This window comes from Camelus ferus, chromosome 5 (assembly GCF_009834535.1).
Source record: "Camelus ferus isolate YT-003-E chromosome 5, BCGSAC_Cfer_1.0, whole genome shotgun sequence".
In the NCBI taxonomy this organism is placed as follows: domain Eukaryota; kingdom Metazoa; phylum Chordata; class Mammalia; order Artiodactyla; family Camelidae; genus Camelus; species Camelus ferus.
In genome coordinates this window covers 71,902,932-71,917,322 of record NC_045700.1, presented here as the reverse complement: position 1 = coordinate 71,917,322, position 14,391 = coordinate 71,902,932, and positions in this window count along the sequence as shown.

The following is a 14,391-nucleotide window of genomic DNA, read 5'->3' as shown; positions in this document are numbered from 1 at the left end:
TAATAATTTCATGTTTTACATTAGGTGGTTCAAGTTCCATTTTAGAAAAATTTCTGTATGTAGTATGAGTATGGATGGAGATTCATTCTTTCGCACATGAATTTTCAGTTGTTTCAGCATGACTTGTTGAAAAAATTATATTTTCTCCACTAAATTGTCTTTTCACTGTGGTTAAAAAAAAAATCAATTGTTCATGTACATGTGAATATATTTCTGGCCTCCCTCTCCTGTTCCATTGATCTATTTATCTTTACACCAATACTGAGTCTTCAAACTCATGAACATGATTTACCTCTTCCTTTATTTAGGTCTTCTTCAGTTTCTCTCAGCAATGTTGTGTAGTTTCAGTACACAGGTCTTTAAAATCTGTTGTCAGATTCTAAGTATTTCATATTTTTGATGTTATTTTAAGTAGTACTGCTTTTTAATTTCAAGTTCTGGTTGTTTGTTGCTAATATATGGAAATACAATTGATTTTAACCAACCACCTTGCTGAATTTACTTATCTTAGCTCTTTGTAGACTTCCATTACATTTTCTGCATAGATAATCATGTTATCTGTGAATAAAGACAATTTTATTTCTTTCTTTCCAGCATGGTGTGTCTGTTACTTTTCTTTCATGTCTAATTGCACTGGCTGGAATCTTCAGTACAATGTTGATTAGAAACGGTGAAAGTGAATAGCTTTGGCTTGTCCCTGATCTTAGGGAGAAGGTGTTCAGTCTTTCACCATTAAATCTGATGTCTGCCATAGGCTTTTTAAAGACATCTTTCATCAGGTTGAAGAAGTTCCCTTCTATTCCTAGTTTTCTGAGAGTTTTTGATTAGGAATGGATATTGCATTTTGTTCAATCTCCTTCTGCATTTATTGAGATGATCATATGTTTATTCTTTTTCAGTCTGTTTGATTTTCAAATGTCAAAACAATCTTGCATTCCTGGGATAAACCCCACATGGTCATGAGACATTATTCATTTTATATATTCTTGGATTTGTTTTGGTAACATTTTATTTAAAACACAATGTTACAGGAAGAACACAGAGGATTTTAAAGGCAGTGAAACTATGTATAATACTATACTATTGGACACATGTCATTACATATTTGTCCAAAACCACAAAACGTGCAACACCAGGAGTGAACCCGAATATAAACTATGGACTCTGAGTGATAATACTGTGACAATGTAGGTTCATCAGTTATAATAAATACACCACTCAGGTGGGGGATGTCAATAACAGGGGGAGCTACGTACGTGTGGAGCAGGGAGCATGAGCTATCTCTGTATTTTTCACTCAATTTTCTATGAACTTAAAACTGCTCCAAAAAATACAAACTTACGGTTACCAGGGGGCAAAGGTGGGGGAAGGGATAAATTAGGAGTTCAAAATTTGCAGATACTAATTATATATAGAACAGATAAACGACAAGTTTCTATCGTATAGCACAGGGAACTATAATCAATATCTTGTAGTAACCTACAATGAAAAAGAATATGAAAACAAATACATGTATGTATATGGATGACTGAAACATTATGCTGTACACCAGAAATTGACACAACATTGTAAACTGACTATAATTCAATTTAAAAAAAATCTAAAAATAAAAAAAGTTGTATAAAGAGAAAGGAACTGCTCTAAAAAATAAAGTCTATTTAAAAGAAAAGTTCTGGAGATGGATAGTGGTGGATAATTTTGCAACAATGTGAATGTATTTAATACTATTAAATTGTATACATACTTAAAAATGGTCAAAGTGCTAAATTTTGTGTTATATATATTTGATCACAATAAAAATTATTATAAGATGTTTCACACATACAAAAGAATACAACATATATTATTTAAAGATAAAAATGAACACCCACATACCCACCACTAGATTAGCAAAATCAATTAGAAAAGTTGAAAGCATAGTACAAGGGATTCCTGTATACTCTCTATCCAGATGCGCCAACTGTTTGCTCCATTTGTTTATTTCCTCTTCTCCCCTCCCCCTCCATAAGCATGCATACTTATACCCATATATGTTGTGTTTGTATTGTTTTTCAATTATGATATTTATTTAGTATTGTTTCTCCAATTAAATAATATATCTTTCAGCAGTAATCACATTTAACCTATCTTTTGTGTTCCTCTTAGCACCTAGCCCAGTGCTGGCTACCAGGGCCCAGAATCTCACCAGCAGGTGCTCTGTAAAGACACTCTCTAAATCAGATGGAATGACTGAATAGGTCAATTCCTGCTTCTCAGTGTCTCTCAACATTGACCATTTCAGGATTGAACATTTGACAGTAATGAGAAAAGAATTTAAAAAAACCACACTTTTCTATCTTTTCCATCTCCATGTCTTTTGTCTCCAAACATGAAAATAGCCAGGGAAGAAAGAGTGGGAGGGGCTGAAAGCCAGAGATGGGGATAAGTGAAGTGGGTTATAGGAACGGCTGCCACGGAGTGCCCTCAGTGTCTTGGGTTTCAGGTCACATATAGAGAGCCAGCTCTCACACATGAACATTAGTGTGGCATCTGCAAGATTAGATCACTGTTGTTAGTCTAAGCCTATTGAGTTCACACTCATGCTTGAGAAGTAGTGGTCAAGAACTGATGGCATCTAAAAGCTGTTCTTTTCTTAGGTACCGAATAGGAGTGGAGAAGTCTGGAAGAGATAGGATATCTTACGTACAATGCAATCCTACCTGTGAAGGATTATACTACTTCTTCTGCTCTTTTGTTCTTTTTTGTAGATGGATATAATTTTTATATTCATCCACTCACAAAAGTGGAAGAAGAGAAAAAGCCTGGAAGTGTATATATAATACAAAATATTAACACAACTGATAGAATTAACTAGGGGTAATTTAATTGCATTTTTCTGTGATCTTAATTTCCTATAATAAACATCTGATGCTGTAATTTAAAAGTTTTTAAAAACCCAATTACATACTACTAACGGTGACAGCCATGTCAGGAGCTAAGTCTTTGGCTAGCTTACCTGCTAGAGTCCATCAATTCCCATCTTATGTTGTTCAGTTTGCTTCCCAGAAATTCCCAGTGAATGACAAAATTTTGCCCCATCTGTAGGTGAAGTAAAATGGTAGTTTGGAATATGGTATTAGAATTTACCAAATTCCCTTTACAGAACAAAGTAAAGATCCATGAAAAAAAAAGTAAAGCAGCCTAAATTCATTGCCTAGAATATAAAAATTCAAAAGCAAAAAAGAAAAACAGCCAGCTAAGATCATGAGGCTATCTGAAATAGCAGTGGGGCAGAGGTGCTGCCTTTGGTCAGACTGACATCAGCCAAAGTGAGAAGGGACCACAGGAGCGACTGAGGTTGATAGTAAGATCAGTTGCTATGATCCCTAAACTGTTAGTTACAAATAGTTAACTCTGCCCTGATTCAGAGTAAGTGTCACGAAGAATAAGACAATATTGCCTGGCCTTCCTAATGACGGCAGAAATTCTGGTGTTATCCAGAAAATGCTGGTATCCAATGGCACTGAGGAATGGTGGTAATGATTCAGGTAAGTCTGTTAATAGTCTGTATTTTTCTTATACTGATAAAGAATTTTTTTAAAGGATGTGAATACCAGGAAGTGTGCCCTCAGTTATAATCATAGGCATAATTTATTCTTTTACAATTCAAAAGATTTTTCAGATCTCAACAATGACTGAAAGCCATTAGAGTGCATAAAAATTTGAAGTAAGAAAGTGTTAGTTATAGCATGCTGGATTGAAATCTTGCTGCAACCTGCTTAGTACTAAAATATTTCCTTGCATTTGTGCTATACTACTTCCTCGAAATATATGATTATAAAACATGAAACATATAAAATATAGAACACATATGAATGGCTAAAATTATTAGTTATTATAATAACTAATAAACAAAAACATCTGTGCACCCACTATCAATACTTTGAAATCCCTTGTGTAGCGTTCTTAAATTATACTTCCCTTTCTCCCCATGATAACCCAAGCCTGAATTTTGTGTATAGAATTTCCTCAAGTTTTACCATATAGGAATGTCCCTAAATATATTGTTTGGTTTGCATGGTTTTGAACTTTCTATAAATTGAATCATTATGTATTTGTTTTTTTAAAACTCTATTATAAAGTTTGTGACGTTCATTTATGCTGATATACAGTAGTCTCCCCTTCTCTGTAAGGGGTACTTCCAAGACCCCCTGTGGATGCCTGAAACCTCGGATAGTACCAACCCTGATATATACTATGGTTTTTCCTAACATACATACTCATGATAGAGTTTAACTTATAAATTAGGCACAGTAAGAGAGGAACAATAACTACTAATAAAATAGAACAATTATAACAATTTACTGTAATAAAAGTTACGTGAATGTGGTCTCACTCATCTTATTGTACACATTTAATTCCTTTTCCGTCTTAACTAGCACTTCCTACGTACTGTGACTGTAACTTTTGCAGTTTGAGGTATGACAGCAAAACTAGCACTAGTTTCTTTTTCCTCCTCCACAATGTCACGGACAGAAGATTCGTCCTTACCGTAGATCTCAGCGGCCTCCGCATGTGATTTTTTTTCTTGCCTTATTAAGTCGAGCGCTTTCACCTTTTTACTTAAGGGAAGCACTGTATGGCTTCTCTTTGGCTATCAAAATTGCCAGCATCATGACTCGTGTACTTTGGGGCTGTTACTGTTAAAGTAAGATAAGGGTTACTTGAACACAGGCACTTTAATATGCCCGCCCTCACTCCGTCCGAGACGTGATAACCCAGGCGGCTACTCAGTGACTAACAGGCAGGATATGCTGCGCGATTCCCGTCCCGGGCAAGACCTCGCGAGATTTCATCATGCTACTCAGAACGGCGTACAGTTTAAAACTTACGAACTGTTTATTCCTGGAATTTTCCATTTAATAGTTTCAAAACAAGGAAAGCAAAATGGCAGATGAGAGAGGGACTGTTGTGTTTAGCTGTGGTTCATTCATTTTCACTGCTATCGAGTACTTCATTCTTAAATTTACCATACGAGGCAGTCTGGAAATAGACATGTTAAAAAAATTTTTTTATTAATGTTTTTCTATCGTGTCCAAAATAGAATGCCTCAACAGCCCCCAAGCTATTTCCTTCTTGAGAAACAGTGCAGGGTATGTGGCTAAGAGCCACTCTCAAGGCTCATACTTTGGCTTTACCAGTGTGACTTTGGACTGGTTATTTAACCTCTTTGAGCCTCCTCATTTGTATCGTGGGGGAAACAATAGTACCTATCTCATAGAGTTGTTACAATGATTAAATGTGCTAATACATGTAAAGTATTTGAAACAGTGCCCGGGTCATATTTAAGTTCTCAATAAACATCATCCACCATAAAAGGCAGAGATTTGGAGTGAAGTCTAGGTGCTTCTGCAGATTTACGTATATATGAGAAGGTGTTGTAAGACTTTTCAATCAATGAACTAATGAGAAAAGCACCGTTTCCAATACTTCAGGAGAAAAGATGATAAATCATATATCTTCCTTGTACTGTATGTATCTTTAAAGATAATGCTAACTGGACAAAAGAGAAAAAGTAAAAAAAGATGAGCTTCAAGAAAAATTATTCTACTGGGGTCCAGCCCTCAAACAGAAGAGAGGAATAGCTCTGATCTATACTGCAATCATACACTTCATGTAGCAAGTCCATTAATAGAAATTTATGATGTTCTTTAAAGAAAATTTATCATCGTGAAGACTTCTAAGTGAATTGAAAGCTCAGTGAGTAACTGGAGATTAAATCATCATCTTATGGAATGAGGCCAATTTACTACTAAAAAACTACAACCACCTTCACCCTTACTCTGGAGAAGAAACAAACAGAAGGAGGGGGATGAGGTAACTTTCAACTACAGGAAACATTCATGTGACCTTTGTGCAGGGAAGATGAATATTCCTTAGCTGTTCCTCAAATGGGGAATAAAATTTAGGATTTCAAAAGGAGGCTTCCTTATTTATTACTGGTTATAATTTTATGCTGAATGCAAAAATAAGCCTCACAAATAAATGTTCACCTTTACTTTTCAAGATCTGTTATTCTTCACATTAAATGGAAGATAACAGAATTACAAGAACTGAAGTGATCTCACGTGCTGGGCATGAATTAACATATTGTACCACTAGCCGCTGAGAGATTGTGAGTGATGTGATTCCAGAGACACTATCTGCCTTGGCTCTGTTGTAGCTCCAGGATTAACAGAGTGCTTGATGCAGTGGTACATGGATGATGCTCAGTGAATAACAGTGGAATAAATAAATAAATTTCTGTGTCACCTTGAAACAACAGTGGTTTCAATTATTTAATTGGCCTAGCAAAGTACATTTCAATGCTTGCCAGTTAATGATTGTTATTGCTAAGAAATTCATTTGTAACACATCCCAATTCAAATTCAAAATGTATTCAAAATCTGTGGCTCTCAACCTTTACAGAAACAAAGATCCCCTTTCAATGGCAAACATTTCACTCCAGAAAAAAATAACCCATCATTATATTTTTGTATTCAGTATTTAATAAAATAAAATAAATTTGAGGATCACTTTAAATAATTCAGTGCCAATCTCCCTCTGTCCTTCCCACAAGATCCGAAGTCCACAAATCGAAAATCGAGTTTCCAGACTCTGTCCTTGCATTCTTGTTCTGAATAGAAAGAGAACATGATTGCTTTGTCTAGCCTATGTAAAACGTCTTCAATGTGATCGCTAATCACAGCATCAGTCACTCTTAAGCATTTTTAAAACTTAGCAAAAATAAAAGCCTTTAATCTTGCCTCTCAAGCTTTATTTTTCTAGTCCTTTTATTTTTCATACTCTTTTCTGAACCTTCTCCAACGTTTCCACATTTTTAAGTTGCAGAATCCACAAGTGGTCACAGCACTCTGGTAGCACTCATTATAATAAGTGTAACAGTGTGACAGGCTACTTAGAGATATGCACTTTTCAATGTAGGAAAGGGCAAATAAAAACTCTAATTAAGAAATAAGTATCACTGAACAGTTCTGGCCTATGATGTTTAGTGAAAAAGATATCACAATATAATCCATAAAGTTACTGTAGTTTTTGGACCTTATCTCTCCCATGCTGGTGTTATTCTGCTGTGTAACGGGATACACAGTTCATGTCTCTAACCCATAAAAATGCAGGAATGAGTCCCATATGTACCTTTGCCTAGTCTTTATGATGTAGACGCTGATTAGCCTCCGGGCCACACAAGTTGAGTTAACGTGTCTTTCCAAACAATTCTGTTAGATTTCATTGCTTGGACTCCCGTTGGCAGACTGATGAAACGAACAGTTGTTGTTCTCTTAACTTCCTCGATCCAACTACAGGATCTTGGAGTATGTTCCTGGGGCCTAAACCATCACTTGCATGCTTAACCTTTTAAAGCATTAATAAAGCACAAATCACGTCTTTTTTTTTTTTTTTAATCAGTGTAGGTGGGAATTATGAGCTAACTTGAGAATTCCCCAAATCCTGAGTTGGCTGCAAGTCGATGTGGTAATTTATCTAAACCTTTGGGCCGCTGCACTGTGGAAAAACTGGGGAATGTATGCTCTTGGGTTTTTATTCTCATTAAGGCAGGGAGTCTCAGAGGACAGACATGTTAATCCTGAGCTAGCAGCTTTCTCAATCTGGTTTTCTTTCTACCAGTGCTTACTCTGACTCAATCTGAGTTTAATAGAAAGAGCAACAAACTTGAATCACAAGATGCATTCATTTCTGGCTTTCCCCCCTTATCATCTGTGTCGTTTTAGGCAAGTCACTACTCCTCTCAGTTTGTTTTCTCTTCTCTAATGTAGGAATGATGATGTCTGCCATAAGTGTTATTTTGAGGATCAAATGGGACATTATTCAAGGATATATTAGGTAAACTAGAAGTCAGAAGAAAAGTGTAAGGTATTATTGTAGTTATCCTCAGTAGCATCTCACAGTCCGATGATTTGTGTGTGACTTTATCTTCTGATGATTCGATGAAGGGGTTGGCAGAATAAGCCAGTGGGCCAAGTCCAACCCATGGCCTGTTTTTGAACAGTCCATGAGCTGAGAGTAGTTTTTATGTTTTTAAAGAGTTGTAAAAATAAAACAAAACAAAAGCAACACAAGGAAGCAGAAGCAGCAGTGACAGAGACCATATGTCATCCACAAAACCTAAAATAATTTACTATCTGGCCATTTACAAAAAGTTTGCCAACCTCTAAGATAGTCGAAATATCAGTTTATACCCACAATGTCTCTGCCAAGCTCTGAACAAGCCACCCTCCCCTGCTGCTTCCACTTCATCTCTTACTTCAAAATCTCTCCCAATTCTATACAGAAAGGCTTGGGATACAAACATTCCTTTATTGTGTCATTGATAGGTAGGGGCAGAGATTCTTCAGTCGTATATGAAAGATTAAAAAAAAAATTATCAGATCTCATGGTTTGGAGGCCAGCAAATCTATGGACTCAAATTAAGCTGTGGGCACAAATTATTTTAGAAAACACCCAAGCATTTTACATTTCGTAGTTTTGTTTCCCCCCTAATAATCCACTGCAAATAGAATTGTCTCATCTCTCTTCTTCTCCTATCACCACAATCTTCAAAATCTCTTAATCCAAATGGATACTGGTGGCAAAGAGCCTCTGACATAATTAAATTGAACCATATGAATTCTGGATCCAGATTAAGACAAAAATTAAAGTGTTTATTGTGTTGAAATTTCTTATGCCAATTTTCTGCTAAAAAGGAAGATTCAAAAGGTCAGGGATTTTGCAGCACAGACTTAGTGGTATATTAGTTACAGTAATTCAGCCTGAAAATTCCAGCAGAAATAAATACAATGGAATGCCATGAATTACAAGAGACCACAACTTTAATCAGCTCATGGGAAAAGAAAAACATGCATTTGCCTATTGACAGTTGATAAACTGAACCCTGACGCTTGTTTGGAGGCCGAGGAGCGCCAAGGGCTGTTATGTTGAAGCAAACATTTTGAGCTTCCATTTTTTTTTTTTTTTTTTTTTTTTTTTGCCTGCTGGTTGTGATATAAAGACACAGATAGAAACCTATCTGCACTATTCTCACAGCTATTTATTGTATTCATTTAGTGAGTGTTCTCTGAACCAGACAATACCCGAAAGCATGGGAACCAAAATGGTTAGGTAAATAACAGAATGACAGAAACTTTATGAGTTATTTTGCTCTAATTTCAAATGCAACATTATAAATCATGACACAAACTTGTCCAATCTGATGTCATGAATCTTATCTAGACCAATATATGGTACAAAACTCACAATTAAGAAGAAGAATAATAGCAGATGTATAAATATTTGTTGAGCAAGTTTTATTTCAAGAATCTTATTGAAAACCAGTATACAGATTTCATATGAATTTTGACCAATAAGAATAATGTCTGAATGTACAAATCCTTTAGCTTCTTAAGATTTGTTAACAATGCCAAAGAAAAAAAAAATTTGGTTCCTTAGCAAATTGATTCCAAAATTCATATAGAAGATAGATACAAGGTAATAGTCAAGAAAATTTCTGAAAAAGAAAAATAATGATGTAAAAATTCTCCTTCGACATGGTAAAATATACTCTAAAGCTGTAGTAACTAATACGGTTTGGCACCAATACAGGAATAGGGACAGCTCACTGAAACAGAAAAATATAGAAACACACTACAGAATATGCAGGAATTTACTCTGTGAAAAAAGTGGTACTTCAGATCACTAAATTGTTTGTAGACAAATGGCAGAATATGGTGAAAAAATGTTTGACCAAATATAAAATACATAAAAACCATATATATTTTTCAAACCATATGTAAAAATAAATGTATTATATTTATTTGAAGTATGTTGAGTGTAAAAAAGTGGTATATCCTGTATGATTTTAAAAATAACACTTGAATGGTGTGATCAATACCAAAAAGCAATAATGTGAATGATTAAAAAGATTTGATAACATAAAAGTTCCAAATTGTCTTGTAAACAAAGCTGAAGGACAAAGAACAGATATGAGAATAACTAGAATACATTTTACAAAGAGCTACTTTACTAATATATAGGTTCTCTTACAGATCAACCCCCTCCAATATACGATGAACACTATGATAGAAAAAGTGAACAAAAACATGAACAAGCAAGTCACAAATGATCTACAAATACATAAAAACATGCTCAGATGCATTGATAATTGAAGGAATATAAACTGGCAACAGTGAGGTACACAATTTTGCCTTTCTTGAAGGCAGTTTGGCAATATGCACTAAAATTTGATCCAGAAATTTTATTCCTAGAAATTTAACCTAAGGAAATTATCAGACAAAGGCACAATGAAAAATATTTGCTCATGGTAATAGCAAAAACTGGGACAAAAGTAATTATTCATAAATGGTTCCCTAAACTGTACAACCCAATCTTCTAAGAGAATGATAGAGACCATTTACATAGGAAGAGGGAATATCTGTAATTATGTTCGTGTAATATTCACACTCATTATTTCTGTGTGGTGCAGTTTTTTATTTTATTTTTTCCTTTGCAACCACCTGATTACTTGATTAAAATAATAATGCAAACGAATCATTGAAAAACAAAACAAAATCTACATGTACTCTCATAGAAATATACCTATGATTTTTTTTACTTGAGAAAAAGTTATAGAATAGTGTTTGTCTTGTGATCTCATTTAAGTAAAAGTGTGGAAGGACACCCGAAAAGAAAAGAAAAGAAAAGGGGAAAGAGGCCAGAAGGAGACATGTACCAGGAGGTTTGTTGTGGCCATATTTGAGAAGGATGATTGTAGACGTTTTCGCCCATTTGCTTTTTTTCTTTTCCCTTTTTTTCTTAGTTTGAAATCTGTATTGTTCTTGCAATAATAATAAAAAAGAAAAACAGAAACATTATGTTTTAATTTAAAAAGATTAGATATTTTTATGCAAAATGAAGGCACCTATCAAGATGATGGGCACACAGCAGGTCTTCATGAACTGTTTTGGTTTGTTTGTTTAGAAGAGATACCCTTGAAAGCAAACATTTAAGTCATCAGAAGAGCTTCTGTCTTACTTTCATCTCGTTCCTTTTTGTGTACCTCCCAGTAGTGAAATGGGGATGGTATTAGCTAAACTATTGGGTACCTGCAAAGATTGAGAAAATAGGTTTTTGTATGTATAAAGCTTTACCTAGTTTCTTCTTTAAATGACTAACAATTGTAAAATTAAAAAATGACAAAATTTCTCATTATATACTGCTGCTGTCCAGGGCCTTCCAGTAACTCAGGCCAAATTCCCATTATTTTAAATGGGAAACATCTTCAGAAAAGACTGAAATGTTGGCATTAGAATAATTTGTCAACATGTTCCTTGTTGGGTAAATTACTTTGCAAAAAATTAATAATTGGCTCCATGTCTGGAGTCCTGAAAGAAGGGCTGTATGTAGCCTGCAGTGACATCTACAACGCTAATGCTTATTTAGGCAGTTCATAAAACATACATGCTTATTATCCAATGCCCCATTAGGGCTCCTTTAGAGCCACCCCTGTTGCTTTTGAATCTGCAGAAGCCTGCACCATAAATGTATGTTGTTTCCTTATAGTACAGAGTGAGTTTTGAACTATGACAGTGAGTCATTTAAATTTTTACCCAGGATATTCCATAAATGGCATTTAGCTAAGAGTAATAATTTCTCTGTTCCATTGTATAAAGTTAGATACGGCATGTCTCTAACACTGCAGGCCGGTGTCACATCAGATGGTCTCACAGAGCCTGTAGTATGGAAACTGAGTCCAGATGATGACTCTCATTGACCACAAAAAAATATAACTGGCCTGACCTCCTTTGAAACAATGAAGTTCATTTTTTATAGGTTAACTTAATGAATTAATTAATTAATTTTATTAAAGTACAGTCGATTTACATTCACGAAATTTATTTTGGTCCAATATCAGAATAGAGTGTCCCTTATTGCACTGCCAATTATTAAATACCCCTTTGTTTAAGATAACTTTTTTTGAAGCCCTACCCTCTCGTCAATTAAAGAGCACTCTTATGAACTGAGGCAGCTCATTCTCTGCCTGTGCAATATTTCTTCACCGTGCTTAGGAGTGGAGGCATTGAGAAGGTGATGTGTTTTTTATTTCAGTTACTAAAATAAGTGTATGCAACAGCAACCCTGGACTCCTTGAGGTTTTATTGATGTTCCCCCAGGAAGCAAATGGGGGGGTAGAAATAGACTCAATCTCCATCTCCTTAGGGGATGGTCTGTGGGTAGAAACAAATAGAAAATGAACGTGTACACTGGGGAGACTCCAGAACTACCTATTGGGACAGAGAATAAACACAAATGAACCAAGGCCACAAGAATAATCTTTGTCAAGTTAAGTAAATGAAGAGGAAGAAGAGGAAGGAGGAGGAGTAGAGGAGGGGGCAGGAGAAGAAGGAAGAAGAAAAGATCTTTTTTCTCTTTCGAAGCATAGAGAAAGAACAAAGAATTTTCTTTTAAATAGGGTGTGCTTTGATCTCTCTTAGCCAGAGACACCACCGTCAGTCAACCACATTTATTGAGCATCCATTTTTCATCCTCTTTCCAGCTCTATAAGGTCATTAGCCTCAGGTAAAACCAAATACTGAAACTCTGTCAGGCCCCAGAATTCAGATGTCTCAAAAGTTTGACATCTCATCACCAAGGACAAGAAGATGATAAATGAATTTCGGTACAAATTCAGAGTAGAAAGCGTGCTTCAAAACTGTTTACCGAAGACTTTTTAGGTAGCTGGGGAATCGTGCATATACCTTATGTATTAGAGTTTCTTCAGCGCTGTCCCTCTTGAACTTGTACATTAGAGGCTGGGAGACTGCAAGCTCCCATTTTGAACTATGCTGTTTAAAGCGTATTTCGTTGCTTAGCTAGTCTTCCATTCGTGTACTGAGCCCCTGCTATGTAACAGCCTTGGTGTTAGGTGCTAGGGTATCTACGAAGCAGGAAGAGGCAGAGCCCCTAAGCTAATGTGCTCACATTTTGATGGGGAAAACAAATTCATAAACAGTAAGTTCTTTGCTAAAACTACCATCAGAGCATAGAATGTCTGTGCACCATTGATTCTTTAAGAAAAGCAGCTATCTCTTAGAATCCTTCAAAAGCCTCCTTGACACAAGTGGAATTACCCACTCCCACACCCTTTTTCTTTCCATAGTACTTTGTCTTGTTTCTAGCAGAACATAGATTTTAGTGTTATGGTTAAGTATATGCATACATGAATCCCGGGTGGACCATGAGCATCTGAGGTCAGACAAGTACCAGGCATCCTGCATTCTGTATCCCAGATGCCCAGCAGAGCATGCTGCAGCCACGCAAGAGATGCTTCCTAAACTGAACTGAATTTCAGCGTCATCTAGTTCCTAGTGTCCTAGGTCATAGCTTCGATTAAGTGTTCCCTCCAAAGCAGGCATACACATTTACAATGGGCCAAAAAAGGCTGGAAGACAAAAAAGAAAAAAAAATCCCCGAGGGGGAAAAACCTGTGGTCAACAGTTTGTCAACAAATTGAAGTTGCTATCATAGCTCTAACGCTGTTTTCCTTTCAGTTAATAATGAGCAGGCCTTCTGGTAGGGCGGGTGTGAGTGGTCACTGAGAATTAAGGGAGCTGATGTTTCCCAGCTATGGCTTTCATCAAATGTAAAACATTTTCTCATGGTGCTTTAGTTTACTATTTTAAGATTCACCCTCAATTTTCTTAAAATCATCACTTTAAAAAAGTTACTATTTCCAAGTGCAATTTTCAAAAAAATAAGGTGAGAGTTTTAGATATTTCTTTTCAAAAGCAAATCATATTAAGAATGTACTAATATTAATGCTTGTTTTATATAGTACTTTTAGAAATAATGTCTTACGTAGAACAACTGATAGAAAATGAAAAGTCAGATAAAAAGTAGCCAATGAACAGAGAGCCTGTTTTTCATTGTTGGTCTGTTCTGACAGCTCCATATCTGGCCTCACATTGTTACCAACACAGTTGCAGAATAAAATAAAATTGTGGAGCTCAGCATAGGTTTTTGTCACTTTCATTTTACCAAATAAGAGTTTAAAAAATGAAAATCAACAATTGCTATTTATTATCTCATAAAAGAAAGGACTTTATCACATACAAAATAAAGAAGGCCCTAATCTCCAAAGTCAGATGTTTAAATTGAATAAACTTAACTTTCATAAAACCCACTTCAATAAACACCAACGTCCTTCTGTATAGCACAGGGAACTATATTCAATAGCTTGTAATGACCTCTAATGAAAAAGAATATGAAAAAGAATATATATGTATATGTATCACTGAGTCACTATGCTGTACACCAGAAACTAACACAACATTGTAAATCAACTAAACTTCAATTAAAAAA